Here is a 15,171-nt window from a genome sequence, read left to right on the forward strand (position 1 = left end):
ATTAAGTGATTGGTTAAGAAGTTTATTTTTTGAAGACTCTGGCCCAAAGATTACAACTTCGGTCTTGTCAGAATTTAGATGCAGGAAATTTAAAGTCATCCAGCTTTTGATGTCATCAAGACATGACTGCAGTCGAAGTAATTGATTGGATTCATCAGGATTTATGGATAAATATAGCTGAGTGTCATCAGCATAACAGTGGAAATTAATCCCATGCTGTCTGATCATTTTGCCAATGGGAAGCATATATATAGTAAAGAGAATTGGTCCAAGGACTGAACCCTGTGGTACTCCACAGGTGACCCTAGAGTTTGAGGAAGATTTATTATTAACATGAACAAACTGGAATCTGTCCGACAGATAAGATTTAAACCAGCCTAATGCTTTCCCCTTAATCCCTACAGTATGCTCAAGTCTTTGTAGGAGAATATTGTGATCAACTGTATCAAATGCAGCACTGAGATCTAACAGGACAAGTATAGACACAAGTCCATTATATGAGGCCATGAGAATATCATTAGTGACCTTCACCAGAGCTGTTTCAGTGCTATGATGAGCTCTGAAGCCTGACTGAAACTCCTCAAGTAGGTCATTACTTTGTAAATGTTCACAAAGTTGATTAGCAACTACTTTCTCAAGAATTTTAGATAAGAAAAGACGATTAGATATTGGTCTGTAGTTTACTAACTCATCTTGATCAAGAGAAGGTTTCTTAAGTAAAGGTTTAATAACAGCTACTTTAAAAACCTGTGGTACATATCCATTTACTAAGGATAGATTAATCATGTCTAAAATAGGACCACTGATCAATGGGAATACCTCCTTAAACAACTTGGTTGGGATTGGGTCTAACATACAGGTAGAAGGTTTAGATGAAGCTAAGATTTTAGATAGCTCAGAAAGCTCTACTACTTCTAAACAGTTCAAACACTGTGCAGGTTCACTTACTGAGGATGAGGTAATCATGTTTGGGAGGATGCCAATTATTTTATTTTTAATGGAATCAATTTTATTTATGAAGAATCCCATAAAGTCATTACTACTGAGAGCTAAGGGAATGGATGGATCAACAGAGCTGCAGCTCTGTGTAAGTTTGGCAACTGTACTGAAGAGAAATCTAGGATTATTTTTGTTCTCCTCAATTAATTATGAAAAATATGCTGCTCTAACTCTGCGAGGGGTCTTGTTATACAACAATAAACTGTCCCTTCAGATTAGGTAGGATTCCTCTTGGTGTGTAGAGCGCCATTTTCTCTCCAATTTCCTAACATTGTGCTTCAAGGAACGCAGCTCTGAATTAAACCAAGGAGCCAGCTTCCTGTGAATTATCACCTTCTTTTTCAAGGGAGCTACATTGTCTAATGCAGAACGCAATGACTAAGTCACACCACTAACAAAGACATCTATTTGTGAATGGGAGGAAACAGCATTGCTGCCATCTACAGGGCATTTCTGCAATACTGAGGATATTAAAAAGGGGACAGACTCTTTAAAGGCATACTATGCAACATTTTTCAGTTAATTAATGTGTTCCATACCGTTTTGGGTGATTAAATGAGTCATTTCAGGTCGAAGAAAGGTTTTCTCGGCCGCCCTGGGGGTGTATGGGGGAAATACCGCACTTGCAATTGCAAGAGCTCACGGCCCGCACACACAGAAGTCTCGCTTTACGGCGAGAACTCCATGTGTTTTTGCCCTGCCATTCACTATATGCACGCGCGAAAGCAACAACAAAGAACCGCGTGTTAACGTCAAATAAACATGCAAGCATATCGAATTTTATTATTATTATTATTATTATTATTATTATTATTATTATTAATATTTTTTAAAATTTTTTATGTTGGCGAGACGCTACCGAGGCGGCGGCGGCGGCGGCGGCGGCTTGGCGAATCCGTGGCGGTAGCGTCTCGCCAACATAAAAAAAAAAAAAAAATAATAATAAAACTGGCGAGGTGGCGGCGGCCGCGGCTTGGCGAGGCGGTGGCGGTAGCGTCTCTCCAACATAAAATAATAATAATAATAATAATAATAATAATAAAACTGGCGAGGCGGCGGCGGGAAGCTTGATGTTCATACCTTCACTGTGTTAGTCATTGTTTGTACTGCCGTTTTTTCCACTTTTCGTTGTGTTCGTCTGTCTGCTAAGCTCAAAACAACCGCGCCTGGCTTGACGGGGAAACCAGAACAGCTGAGCATCTTTACGACAGTGCACTTTTACTTTCGCCCTCTGGGGGGAGCCTCGCAGGAAAATCAACCCGGTTGCATAGTATACCTTTAAGTTTTGATACAGCATTATCCGATAAAGATCTACTATAATGGAACCCTCTTTTGGGGGTGGAGATTAAACTCAAATGTTGTTAAAAAATGATCAGATAGGACAGGGTTTTGAGGAAATACTGTTAATCCTTCACAATCAATGCCATATGTCAGCACAAGGTCTAAAGTATGGAGCCGAGAGTGCGTCGGTTTATGCACATTTTGAGCAAAACCAATTTAACCTAGGATAGTTTTAAAGGCTACACTAAGGTTATCACATTCTGTGTCAACATGAATGTTAAAGTCCCCTACTATAATAACCTTGTCAGTGTTTATCACTAAATCAGATAAGAAATCTGACAACTCATCCAAAAACTGAGTGTAAGGGCCTGGTGGACGATACAAAACAACAAACAGAAGAGGTTTTATTGCTTTGCAGTTTGGATGAGGGAAACTGAGGGTTAAATTTTTAAAAGAACTGTAGTTATTAATTGGCCTGGGACTAATTAATAAATCAGACTGAAAGATGGTTGCTACTCCTTCTCTTATTCCCACAGATCTGGGATTGTGGAAATTGAAATAATTAGACGGAATTGACTCATTTATACTAAAGTAGTCCTCTTGTAGCTAGGTTTCTGTGAGACAAAACAAATCAATCTGATTATCAGAAATCAATTCATTAACTAACAAAGTCTTTGGAGGGAGATACCTTATATTTAATAGACCACATTTAATTCTTTTATTTTTTGGTTCAAAGTGATCCGTATGGATTTGTATTAGATTTTTATGATTTGTTCCTTTTAGATCAGTTTTTGATCTGTTAAGTTTTGGCCATGGGAAAGACACCGTCTCAATAGGATAATGGGTGGGTAACAGTACAGAAGCTGCAGAGAGGTGTGTTAAACTACGGCTCTGCTTCCTGGTCTGGACCCTGGGTGTTCAGCATTTAGGAGAACTAATAAATCCGGCCAGATTTCTAGAAAGAAGAGCTGCACCATCCAAAGTAGGATGGATGCCGTCTCTCCGGATCAGACCAGGTTTTCCCCAGAAAGTTCTCCAGTTATCAATGTAGCCCACGTCGTTTTCAGGACACCACCTAGACAACCAGCGGTTGAATGATGACATGCGGCTAAACATGTCATCACTGGTCAGATCAGGCAGGGGACCAGAGAAAATTACGGAGTCCGACATTGCTTTAGCAAACTCACACACCGAAGCAACACCAACTTTGGTGACCTCTGATCAGCGTGACCGGGTGTCATTACCGCCAGCGTGAATAACAATCTTACTGTATTTACGCTTATCCTTAGCCAGCAGTTTCAGATAAGATTCTATGTCGCCCGTTCTGGCCCCTGGTAGGCATTTAACTATGGTCCCTGGTGTCTCTAGTGCCACGTTTCTTAGTATTGAGCTGCCAATAATTAAGGTCGGCTCCTCAGCGGGTGTGTCGCTGAGAAGGGAAAATTTATTAGAAACACAGACGGACTGGTGGTGATCTGGGGGCTGGGATCTAGAGCTATGCTTCCTATGAACTGTCACCCAGCCAGCCTGGTTACCCGGCTGGTCGGGTGCTACTGCTTTAGGTTCGCTACGTGAAGTTACTCTTTGTGGCTCCGCGCTAGCAAAGGAGCGGCTATCAGCTGGTTTTTCAACAGCACGGAGCCGGGTCTCTAATTCTGACACCCTCGCCTCCAAAGCTACAAAAACACTACATTTATTACATGTACCATTATCACTAAAGGAGGCAGAGGAATAACTGAACATCTGACAAAGAGAGCAGCAGATAGGAGACTTAGTCAGAGACGGAGAAGCCATTATGAGGCTAACGCTTGGCTAACGCTAGGCTAAAGCTAGGCTAGCGCCCTGTTATCACGCCAAAGAACAAACTGTGTGAAACACGAGGAGTTCCCAAACGTGATGAGCAGCCACAGAAAATATTTTAAAAGTGCTTATGTTTGGAAACAGATGTTACAGCAAAGAGGTTTAAAGATAAAAAGCGAGAGAGCCTGGAGCAAAAAAACGTTGTTCACACAGCAACAACAGGAAGTGACACATTACGCCTTACCACAAACAGGAAGTCAGCAGAGCCGGTACAATTGTGGTCAATCAGATATCGGTATAAAATGTATATGTATGTATAAAATACATAATAATGAATACATGATGAATGGAGCATAAATCTGCGAACATTGTCCACTAATCTACCATTTTAGTGTGTGGTGGCACAAGTGAGTCTAGAGTGTAATGCCAGTTCAAACATGACGGACTGCGTTTCCCATTATGCAATGTGGTCAAAATGGCCACCAACTCCCATCATGCAACGCGGCCCAAAATGGCCGCCGCCCTAACAACGGAGCGGAGAGATAACGGCCGTTTCTCAATATGCGTTCTCGTGTGCTCGTGTGCTCGTGACACGTCATCAGCCTCAGCCCGAGCACTGTTCCAATGCTGAGAACGCCAAATCGAGAACGCGCCGAATTCCCCGGATGTTGTTCTCACCCACCCTCTTTATCGAGCATGCATCAGAGCAGACTTGTGCGTTCTTCGGACTGACCGCTTGCCCAGAATGTACCGCGGCCGCAGCTTGACACGAGACAGCGCAAACAGAGCTCACAGCGGTAAGTAAAAAAATCCCTTTTCTGCTGCTGTTATTGTTGAAAAGTACGTTTTAAGATCGTTTGAGGCGAGAACATTATACTTTTAAGCTTCCCTATGTGGCCTGTTTACAGAGTTAGTGCGTAATTAAAAAAAGTAGTGTGCATAATACCGCTGGTTATGATTTATTTGTTTTGTGTTTATCTGACTGACGTGTGTTGCTTTATTAACTCAATACTTGCTTGAATAAATTGTAAATGTCTCCCTAGGACGACAGCAGCATATAAAATAAATAAATTCTATAAATGTTTTTCCTATCTAAGTGAGTTTCTTCTGAGTCAGGGCACGAATAATTGAGAGGAGAAAGAGGGAAAGAAAACAATAGTAATAATAGTATATAAAAAAACAGACATTTATTTTATACAAATGTTTAATCTTTGGAAAAGAATGAAGGTGTAATATATTCAACACATTATTAACAGTTACTAACATGGTTTAAAACAAAGAAATAACTCCTATTAAGATCTCATACAAATAGACAATGCTTATAAACTTACAATTAAAAATAGTTGGAATGGAAATTATTTAACGATTATTTAATGTATTTTCACAGGTGGTGAAAAAATGAAATGAAGCAGCATGTGAACATGACTCCAACTGATCTACATTAGGTCATGTGTAGTCATGTTCACTTAAACATGCAGCCAGCTGGAGCAGCTCCCTGTCTTCAGCCGCTGGATGGTCATCCTCCTCTGGGTCAACCTCCTCGTCCTCCTCTGGATCAACCTCCTCATCCTCCTCTGGGTCAACCTCCTCATCCTCCTCTGGGTCGACCTCCTCATCCTCCACGTCCAGCTGGTCCTCTGCTGCTATACTAATACTGTGGAGGATGCAGCAGGCGGCGATTACTTTTGGGGCAAACGTCGGGCAGACCTCCAGCGCCCTTAAGAAGATGGAACGCCACCGTGTCTTCAGACCACCAAAGACACGCTCAATGATGTTTATCAGCCTTGGCGTGGTGCCTGTTGTAGCGTGCCTCCACTTGACCTGTACCAAATATAAAATTAACTTGTAATTTAGGTAATATGCTGATCTGTCTTAATCTTCTATCCAATTTATATAATCTATGTATCAATTGTGTGTCATTGTTGGCTCTATTTAAGGACAAGAAGGTAAGAGATCTTACTGGCAAGCTGTTTCCCTATAGGATGCACCACAGGCCAGCCAGTAGAGGGTCACCAGCACCTCTATCTCCTGTGGCCATCCATGGACCTTCTGGATGGGCAGCAGCTGAAGGAGGAGGACGATGGTGAACCTGTTTAGCCTGAAGGCTTGTTTCAGGTCCCCTTCATTAAAACATATTTGGAGGATTGGCACAGAAGTGTTTATCCTCACATATTCTGTTTCTGTTTCTTCCTGTAAAGAAAAAATGCCAAATGTTACCATCATTGTTTTTTGTCACCTTTTCTATGCATAAAACTATACCTGTTTAACATGCAGATTATTATAGTTCTCAAGAAAGAAAAGGTAAAATGTATAGTGTTGTATAGTAAATGTAACAAATGGCTTCCCTTCTCTGGTATTTTTACTATTTCACTGAAAAAATGGGCTGAACTAACTGCACATAACTTATAGATTAATCACTGTAAAGGTGGACAGACATAAAAATGTTTTTGTTTTTTTCCTTTCTTAATGATCAATGCTGTGAAGGTCAGGAGGTGCAATAAAGTAGCTTAACCCTACTGTTATTAATGTTAAAACTGGGTCTTCATTTTTATTAATATAGGAAAAATAGTCACAATTTCAACCTGATCAGGTTTTTAATATCATCATCAATGGGTTTTTTTAAAGATAAAAGTAGGAAATAGGCTGTCAATCTCAAAATGCCTACCAGTTGGCAATAGATGGGTGAGCAAAGCCTGCCTTCTGAGCCTCCTCTGCTGCATCAATCTTCTCCTTGCTCGGATTTGCCTCCTCAGCTGCATCACCTCCTCTTCAGCCTGCTGGTAAAGCTGACCAACGACCAGAGCAAGAGCAATATTGCTCGTATTGCTCATTTTGCTTCTACAAAGTGCTGATTTTTAAAGATTCAATCGCCTCTGCAACTACAACAATTACACCTCCCCACAAAGAAATTCACGCTATTGATGGTTTTATACCCACAGTTCTGTAATTATTTTAGATATTTTTTATACTTTTTAGAAATTAATTTAAATAAAAAACGTTTTCAATAACAGGGGCGGATCCAGGATTTTTCAAAGGGGGGTGCGCACCTACGGGTCATGGGGTCACGGGGTCAAGGGTCACGGGGTCACAGGTCAAGACAATGTGAGGCTAAAAGACCAAAGAATACCATCTTCACTCTTTCACACTACCCTAATTATTCATCCAAGGGTTTTTAATTGATAATTTTAATGGATGAACATAAGTAGAATTAGCATGATTACATTATTGTAATTAAAAAAAGATCTCTCGGTTTTTAAAGCATGCACAAGGTTAAAAAGTAGTTTGAAGAAAAAAACGATCCTTATCAACAATTAATCAAACAAGGAGTTTCTTTATTTCCAGAAAAGATATTTACACAGAACATGAAATAAAAAAAAAACAAGGACTTGGGTTCAAGTATGGTTCAAGTAAGACAAAGGAGATTTGAATATATTTTAACAAGATAAACTGTTGAAAAAAAAAAAAAAAGTTAAACCAGACAAAGAATATTGTTCTCTACTACAAACTTTATGATGATGATAATGGGTTTACAAATGTCAACCTTCTGGGATGCTTCTCGGCAAATATGTCAATGATTTTGTTGATGTCTAACTGAATGTCCTTGTGCACATACAAAAGTAGCAAAGCCACAAACCTTTCCTGTCCCATTGTTGACCTCAGCAAAGTTTTCACTGCTTTAAGACCTGAGTTAGCACGTTCCACAGAAGCACTGGTAACAGGTATGACTGACAGAAGGTGAAGAATCATATAAATGTTTGGGTAGCACTTCATATTTGTTATCTTTAGAATTTCAGGGAGAGAGCTGGGTTTTTCCACTGATGATGACCACTTTGTGTGCCACAACTTCACTTCCTGTCTGAATGTTGATCCTGACGGTAGATCATCTTTATATGATGTAAAGATGTCTTTTTCATTCTCAGTGTTCATCAAATGCAGGTTGCTTGGCAACAGTTTTAAGCCTAGTATGGCAGCTGCGGACATAACACTGAAGCGCGAGTCAAGTTCTGAAATGAGACTGTCCAGAAATGGAACAAAGACTGTACATCTCCAGTACTGCGTAGGGTTATTTGAAGGATTGCTGTTTCTCATTGTCTGTCGTCCACAACGTCTAGGTATTGGGAGGTCACCATCAAAACCAGCCAGTTTCCCCATTTCTAACATTGATTCGTAAACCTCTTTGAATTCAGCTTCAGCCTCACATCTTATGTCCCTTAGAGTGTCAAGTCATACTTGTCCAGCCAGTCCCTCTGGCATGTTCTTTTGGTCACCCCACTGGCTCTTCGGATGTCTTTAAAGTCTCTGGCAGGGAAATTGAAAGATTTGGGTGGTTTTCTGGTCTGAAGAAGTTGGAGTTTTCCAGAGTCGTCCATTTCCCTAATCCGGTCCTTGGCCTTTGATATATCTGTAAGAACATTGATATTTACATTACAATTTTGTACGGGTGCTGATGGAGTTGTAAATCTGCCTACATGAAGCCATTGTATATAGTCTTGCTTTATTATGAAATTATTATTATGAAATGTAAGATTAAGATTAAGCAAAAAAATCAATCGTGTAAAACAAAAACAAAATTAGTTGTTTTGACATTGAAAAAAATACAACTATTACTAACCTATGTCGTAAGTTGTTTGGGGCAAATCCGCTTGGTTGAGCGCCGGCTCTTCAGTTGTCTTTACACCGAAACACGGTCCTTGTTGTTCATCTGGAAAAGAAAATAATTTTAGTGATCAGGTGAACCTTGTAATCTCAGGAGGAGCCACAAAACAATTTAATGTTTTAATGTTTAATGTGTTTTTATCATAAATTATTAAATTCACTGAACACATATCACCAGGTGCACAAAACTGAATTTACTTAAAAGTAAATTGTATTTTTATTGTAAAATATTAAATGCACTGAAAACAAATAACACCAGATCGGTAGTTATATCACAATGTTAACAAGACTCCCTCAGACTCCAAGCATGTGCTTAGAGCATTCATTGATTTGGATCCTTACCAATTGAGAAAAGTTAGTAAGTATTCCTACAATTGCATCACTTTGCAACTCTAAACAACTTGTTTATCAACAATCAACAATGTTGATAATGTTTTCTCAGTATCAACATTTTCTAGCAATCATCATACCTTTCATCTGTGAAAGGTATGATCCAATATCTGAACATTCATACAGGTCAATGCTGTGGTCATTTTCTGTAGTTGTGCCAGGTGGTCCACTGAAGAATAGAAAACAAGATATAAACATTTCAATCTGTGTTATTTAGATTATAGACATAAGCCTACACTTTGGATTTATTACTACACGACAAAACTTCTGAACTCGTTTGTTTGTGCTCTAAACTGCCGCACTACAGACAATGGCGGAAATATTCCTCCGCCTCATAACTTCACGGTGAAAACCGTAATGTTTTTTTTCACCTTTTCCCTATGTAGTGGAACATCCAACAGCCACGCACGTGGTCATTGTTGCTTAAACAATAGCTGTAACAAATTTCAATGGTGAAGTCCTCCCGAAATCCAAAATAATTGTTGATCGGAGGTGGGCAAAACGGTTCCTTGAATTAGGAACCGCTGTACAGAGCACAAATGCACGACATTGGGAAACTTGTTAAAGGAAAAGCCCGGTCAAAATCAGAATTCTAACTGCTGAAAGTACTTTAAATATAAAACTATTACATACTGGTCAACAAATGAACTCGGTGTTTCTTTTTCTTTGAAGTCGTGTGTTGGTGCGGCGCTTTAAACTGCCGCACTACAGACAATGGCGGAAATATTCCTCCGCCTGATAACGTAACGCCGAAAACTAATGTTTTGGTTTTTTTTCACTTTTACCCGATGTATTGGAACATCCAACTGCCATGCACGTGGTCGCTGTTGCTTCAACAATAGCTCTCACGAATTTCAATGGCGAAGTCCTCCCGAAATCCAAAATAATTGTTGGAGCTGTGCACAACGGTTGTAGCTTGTAGAGTGTAGCAACGCACAGAGAGACGTCACAGGAAGTGACGTCGCCCAGTAGCGCGCAACATGGCTGCTCTTTACACAGTGACGAGACGACAATTTATGCTTTTATTTCCTTATCGATTAACGCTAAGTTCATGAAATCACCACGAACATTTTAGTTTAAGATATAGCTAATGATCCTTGTTGACCGGACTTCTTTTTTAATTTGCCTGTCGTCGGCCGCCGGGTTTCGGTCAGCCTTTTTTTCTGGCTACATATGTTCACTGTTTACGAATCAAAAAATCATATAAATTTGCTGTTATTTAAAAAATAAAGTGATAAAGTTGGTTTCTACTTACCCTTCTGTTGGATTGGACCAGAATCTTAAAAGAGATGGTTGTCTGCTTTTCTTGTTTGGCCTTAAATCTTCCAGCTCTCCTCGTGCTCGCTTCGACGCCATTGTGGTATCACTGAATCGCGTTGCGTTGCAACGCCGCGTTATTACAGCGCCCAGGTCTCGCGTGGCGAGACCTGGGCGTTGCAATTCAAATTCATGCCGATATCCGGTGTCTCAACCGTCGCGTCGGCGTCATAGCGCGTTCCAGATGACAGGTAATGGCTACTAATCTTAATTCTATGAAGGATGTTTAAGATTTCGGCCTCTTAAAAAAAGTACTTTTGGTCTCCCAAAGGGGGGTGCGCGCGCCACCCGCGCCACCGCCTGAATCCGCGCCTGCATAAGATATGATGGTGTAGTGTATAAATAGTTTTGAACGTTAAAGGAATGCTCAAGCGCTGCGGGTGTGATGACGTCACGAGTATGCTTCTGTTCCAACGCACAATACGTGCTGCGTGCTCGCGTTCTCATCAAGTCCGATCTTCCTGTGTTCTTACCGAGAACAGACTTGACGAGAACGTGAGTACGGACTCGCGTTCTCGTGAATTGAGAAATGGCCAACGTTGCTAGGCAAAGTTGATAAAACTCGTTCACGTACTAAAATCTGCCTTCTTTCTCTGGCGCACCGCCAACCTGAGAAGACACACAGCAGTACTTCGTGGATTAATTACCCACACGCCACGTGCTCGAGTTTCTCGCTGGACCGAATTTTTCTAAGCAAGCTTATCCCTGCATTAATAATAGCAGGAGGTCGACTCTAATAGGTACTTTTAATTCCCTCTGATCAAATACTGGAAGCCGCCTTATCTCCCAGGGATCGAAAGAGGACTACGTTTTTGCTGGGCCGAGCAAAGCGACCGTGAGCCCGGAGGAAGAGACGAAAGAGCTTTTTCATCCTTGCCGTTGTAGGCATAGTTGTAGGTACCAGATTGACTCTTTATAAATGTCTATGGTTGTAGGTACCAGATTGACTCGGGCTGCCAGATTGGCTCGGGTGCTACCCGATGACGTCTACATATGGCAACTCAACTCAAACAAACTAGATTATGCCCGCGGTCTCCATTTGTTACAAATCAATTTTATTTTGTTAATTTACGGTTATTTTCCTGTAAATTAGTCGAGGCATGAAAACTTTTAACATCATTTTGGAATACCTGTGTGGTAGTCTGTCAATTTAATCGGTAATTTTGCAGGATCAAAGAAGTTACAACCTTAGAGAAATTTAATTCCCCCAATTTTTTTTTTAAGTTGTCAAGGGAAACTAAACCATAAACTCATTTCATTTTTGATAAAAGTCAGCAGCCAAATTTAATTTTATCACGGCATTCATCACTTTAAAATCAATAACGTTCATTCCTCCTTTTTGTACTGATGTTGTTCTTTCTGATCACATGTTTTTTTATTATTCCAGATGAAATTGTGATGAATTTGATTATTTTTTTATTGTGGTATTTGGTACATTTAAGATATATGCTGGATAACTTAGTCTGGCTAGCCCTTCCATTTTTGTTAACAATATTCTTCCTAACATTGAGCCAATTGTCAAATATTTGTTGATTTTTATTTATTTATTTATTGTAAAATGGCTTGAATATTTGTTCAAGCTTTTGAGAAAAAAGAAACCGCTAAATTAACTTAATAAAATTGATTCGTTACAAATGCAGACCGCGGGCTCTATGTAGTTTGTTTGAGTGGCGTTGCCATAAGTTGACGTCATCAGGAGGCGCAGGGACCATGGCGATTTTCTTCGTAAAATTGTCCGTTTACAAACCGCAATCCCACTCTCGAATAAAACCTACACCCCGCTATAATTACTTTAGTAAGTTGTCCAGACCAATTACAATATTTTGCGCAATTGAGCAAACGTTAAACCAATGTATAGTGACGTCATCAGAAGGCGCAGGCACGAGTCTTTTTTTTAATTTATTTTTTTTATTAAAGATTTGAACAAATGTACAAAATAACGTGGCATGTACAAATATAAAGAAATGAGGTCGTACAAGGTTAAGGCACACATATTAGAAGATAATGATAAATCAAAAAACGGGAAAAGCAAACAGAAGACAAAACAAACAAAAATAAATAAATTAATAAATAAATAAAAGACAAAACAAACAAAAAAAAGAACAACAATGGGGCATTAGTTCTAAAAAAATTTAGATCAATATAGTCATTCAGGAGTTGTAGTCCATGCTTATTTTTTATCCGTTTTAAGGTTCTTAAGTGGTTGTCCATTAGAAGGTTTTTAAAGGCTGAAAACACAGGTTTCCTATTACCCCATTTACAGGAATGGATGAAGAATTTTGCTAAAATTAGCAGGTTGTTAAGAATGAGGTCGGTTCTTCTGTCTCTGTGGGTGGTTCCAAATATTACATCTTCTCTTTTAAAGGGATGATGGAGGGAAAGTTTTGTTGAGATCCAGTCCTGAAAGTTTCTCCAAAATGTATCAGTATGCACACAATAGAAGAAGAGATGATCTGTTGTTTCAATGTCGTTATCACAAAAGGTACATGTGTTGGTATCAAAGTTGAATCTTTGCCTTAATAGTTCTCTGGATGGAAAAATGTTATTGAGGATTTTGAAATTAACTTCTTTAGCTTTAGGACATAGAGGGTATTTAAGGTAAGCGGTTCTTCACTTATTAACCTCTGAATCAGAAAACAAATTTAAAATGGAGTTTTTATTTGGTTTGGTAGAAAATATAGAATTAGTTAGATGTTGACGCATCCGTTTGTTAGAGTTACTTTGGTCCAAAAGGTTAACTCCAAAAAGTTGAAGAGTGGGTAACTGAAGGTTAGCTGACTGAGTGATTATATTTTGAACCAGATTTTTGACTGCAGTGGGGATGGAGTTCATTACTATGTTAAACTGAGTGCGTGTGCAATCCAAATTATATAATAAGCAAAATTCGTCATAAGACAGCCAGTCTCCATTGTCATTAAGAAGATGTTTTATGGACCAAATACCTTTTTCCATCCAGTGATCTAAATACAGAGACTTGTTTCTGTGTAACACATATCTGTTGTTCCAGATTGGCGTTTGGTGAGGAGTAAAGTTGTGCGTGTACATAAGTTTCCAACACAACAAAACCTGCTTATGAAAGGCAGATAACTTAACAGGAAGTCTGTGGACATTAAAGTTACATCTGAGAACAAAATCTAAGCCTCCAATTTTTTTAAACAAACCTTTGGTGAGACAGAACCAGATACTATTTACATTTATTAAAAATGATTTCAACCAGTTTACTTTTAAGACTGCATTTAAAAAATCAAAGTCAATAGCTTGTAAACCACCATCATTATAGTCTTTAACCATATTTGCTTTCTTTAAGTAGTGGATTCGATTTCTCCAGATGAAATTAAAGTTCAACTGATTTATAGCTTTAATGTATTTGTTGGGTATGGCCATAGAGTAAGCTGGGTATATGCACCGGGACAGGGACTCCATTTTGGTTAGATAGGTTCTCCCAAACAAGGTCAGGTCTCTTTGGAGCCATCTATTTAACTGGGACTTGCAATTCTGTATTTTATTATCTATGTTAACAGTTTCACTGAGTTTAGCATCTTTAGTAATTAAAATTCCAAGATATTTAACTGAGGATTTAATAGGAATATTATAAGCTTCCGTCAGATCAGAGTCATGAATCGCCATCAGTTCACACTTCTGCAGGTTTAAGGTTAATCCAGATTCTTTGGAGAAAGTATTAATTAACTCAAGAACTTTAGGGGTTTGGTCTAGATTCTTCAAAAAAAATTGTAGTGTCGTCAGCTAGTTGGCTGATTATAATTTGGTCATCAAAAACTCAATTTAGGTATATTTGAGTTTTTGATGAAAATACTCAACACTTCAACAGCCAAGATGAAGAGAAAAGGGGAAATATTACAGTCCTGTTATACTCCCCTATTAATGGTGAAACGTGGAGACGTACCGTGTGGCAGTGCAACTGAACTTGTGGTGTCATTGTAAAAGCTTTTTATTATTCTACAGAAGTTTGGCCCGAATCCGAACAAGTGCAGAACTTTGAAAAGAAACTGATGCTCCAACATATCAAAGGCTTTATAAAAGTCTAGGAAAAGGATGAATCCTTTATCCTCAATCAGTTCACTATATTCCAGTAAATCCTGCACCAGTCTGATGTTATCATGTATAGATCTTTTGGACATAAAACCTGTCTGTGTTTCAGAAATAACATCCTTAAGACCAGTCTTTAATCTATTTGTATAAATATACGTTAACAGTTTATAATCGCAGTTTAGAATGGTGATTGGACGGTAATTGTCTAAAATCTTGTTGTCTGTTCTTGGTTTGGGTATAAGGGTGATAACACCCTGCTTCATGTTGTGTGGAAGTGAATTGTTACATAGGATCTCTTTAAAACCTGGAATATAAATTCTCTGAGATAATCCCATAAATCTGTATAGAAATTGGCGGTAAAGCCATCAGGGCTTTGGCATTTATCGAGTTTCAAGCATAAGATGGCGTTATCTAGTTCCTCGATATTAATATCTTTGTTGCAATTTTCCTTAAAATCCTCAGTGATTTGAGGGATAAAGTCTTTGACTTGGTTTAGCAGAAGGTCGCATTCTTGGGGTGAAAAAGAAGAGCAGTAAAGGTTTTGATAAAAGTTACTAATTTCTTTTGCAATATGAGTTCGGTCAGTACATTCATTGTTGTTAATAATTAGGGACTGAATGTATTTTTTAACTTGTCTTCTCTTTTCCAGTCTGCAGAAGTATGAACTGTTTTTTTCCC

At 39.0% G+C, this 15,171-nt stretch overlaps 1 protein-coding gene across 1 annotated transcript in view; it reads left to right on the plus strand.

Annotated features, from left to right (window-relative positions):
- Window positions 1-15,171, plus strand: part of LOC118561593 (protein NLRC3-like) — a 52,761-nt gene that overhangs the window by 20,561 nt on the left and 17,029 nt on the right. The window lies entirely within an intron of this gene.

The sequence above is a fragment of the Fundulus heteroclitus genome, unplaced genomic scaffold, assembly GCF_011125445.2.
Source record: "Fundulus heteroclitus isolate FHET01 unplaced genomic scaffold, MU-UCD_Fhet_4.1 scaffold_68, whole genome shotgun sequence".
NCBI lineage: Eukaryota > Metazoa > Chordata > Actinopteri > Cyprinodontiformes > Fundulidae > Fundulus > Fundulus heteroclitus.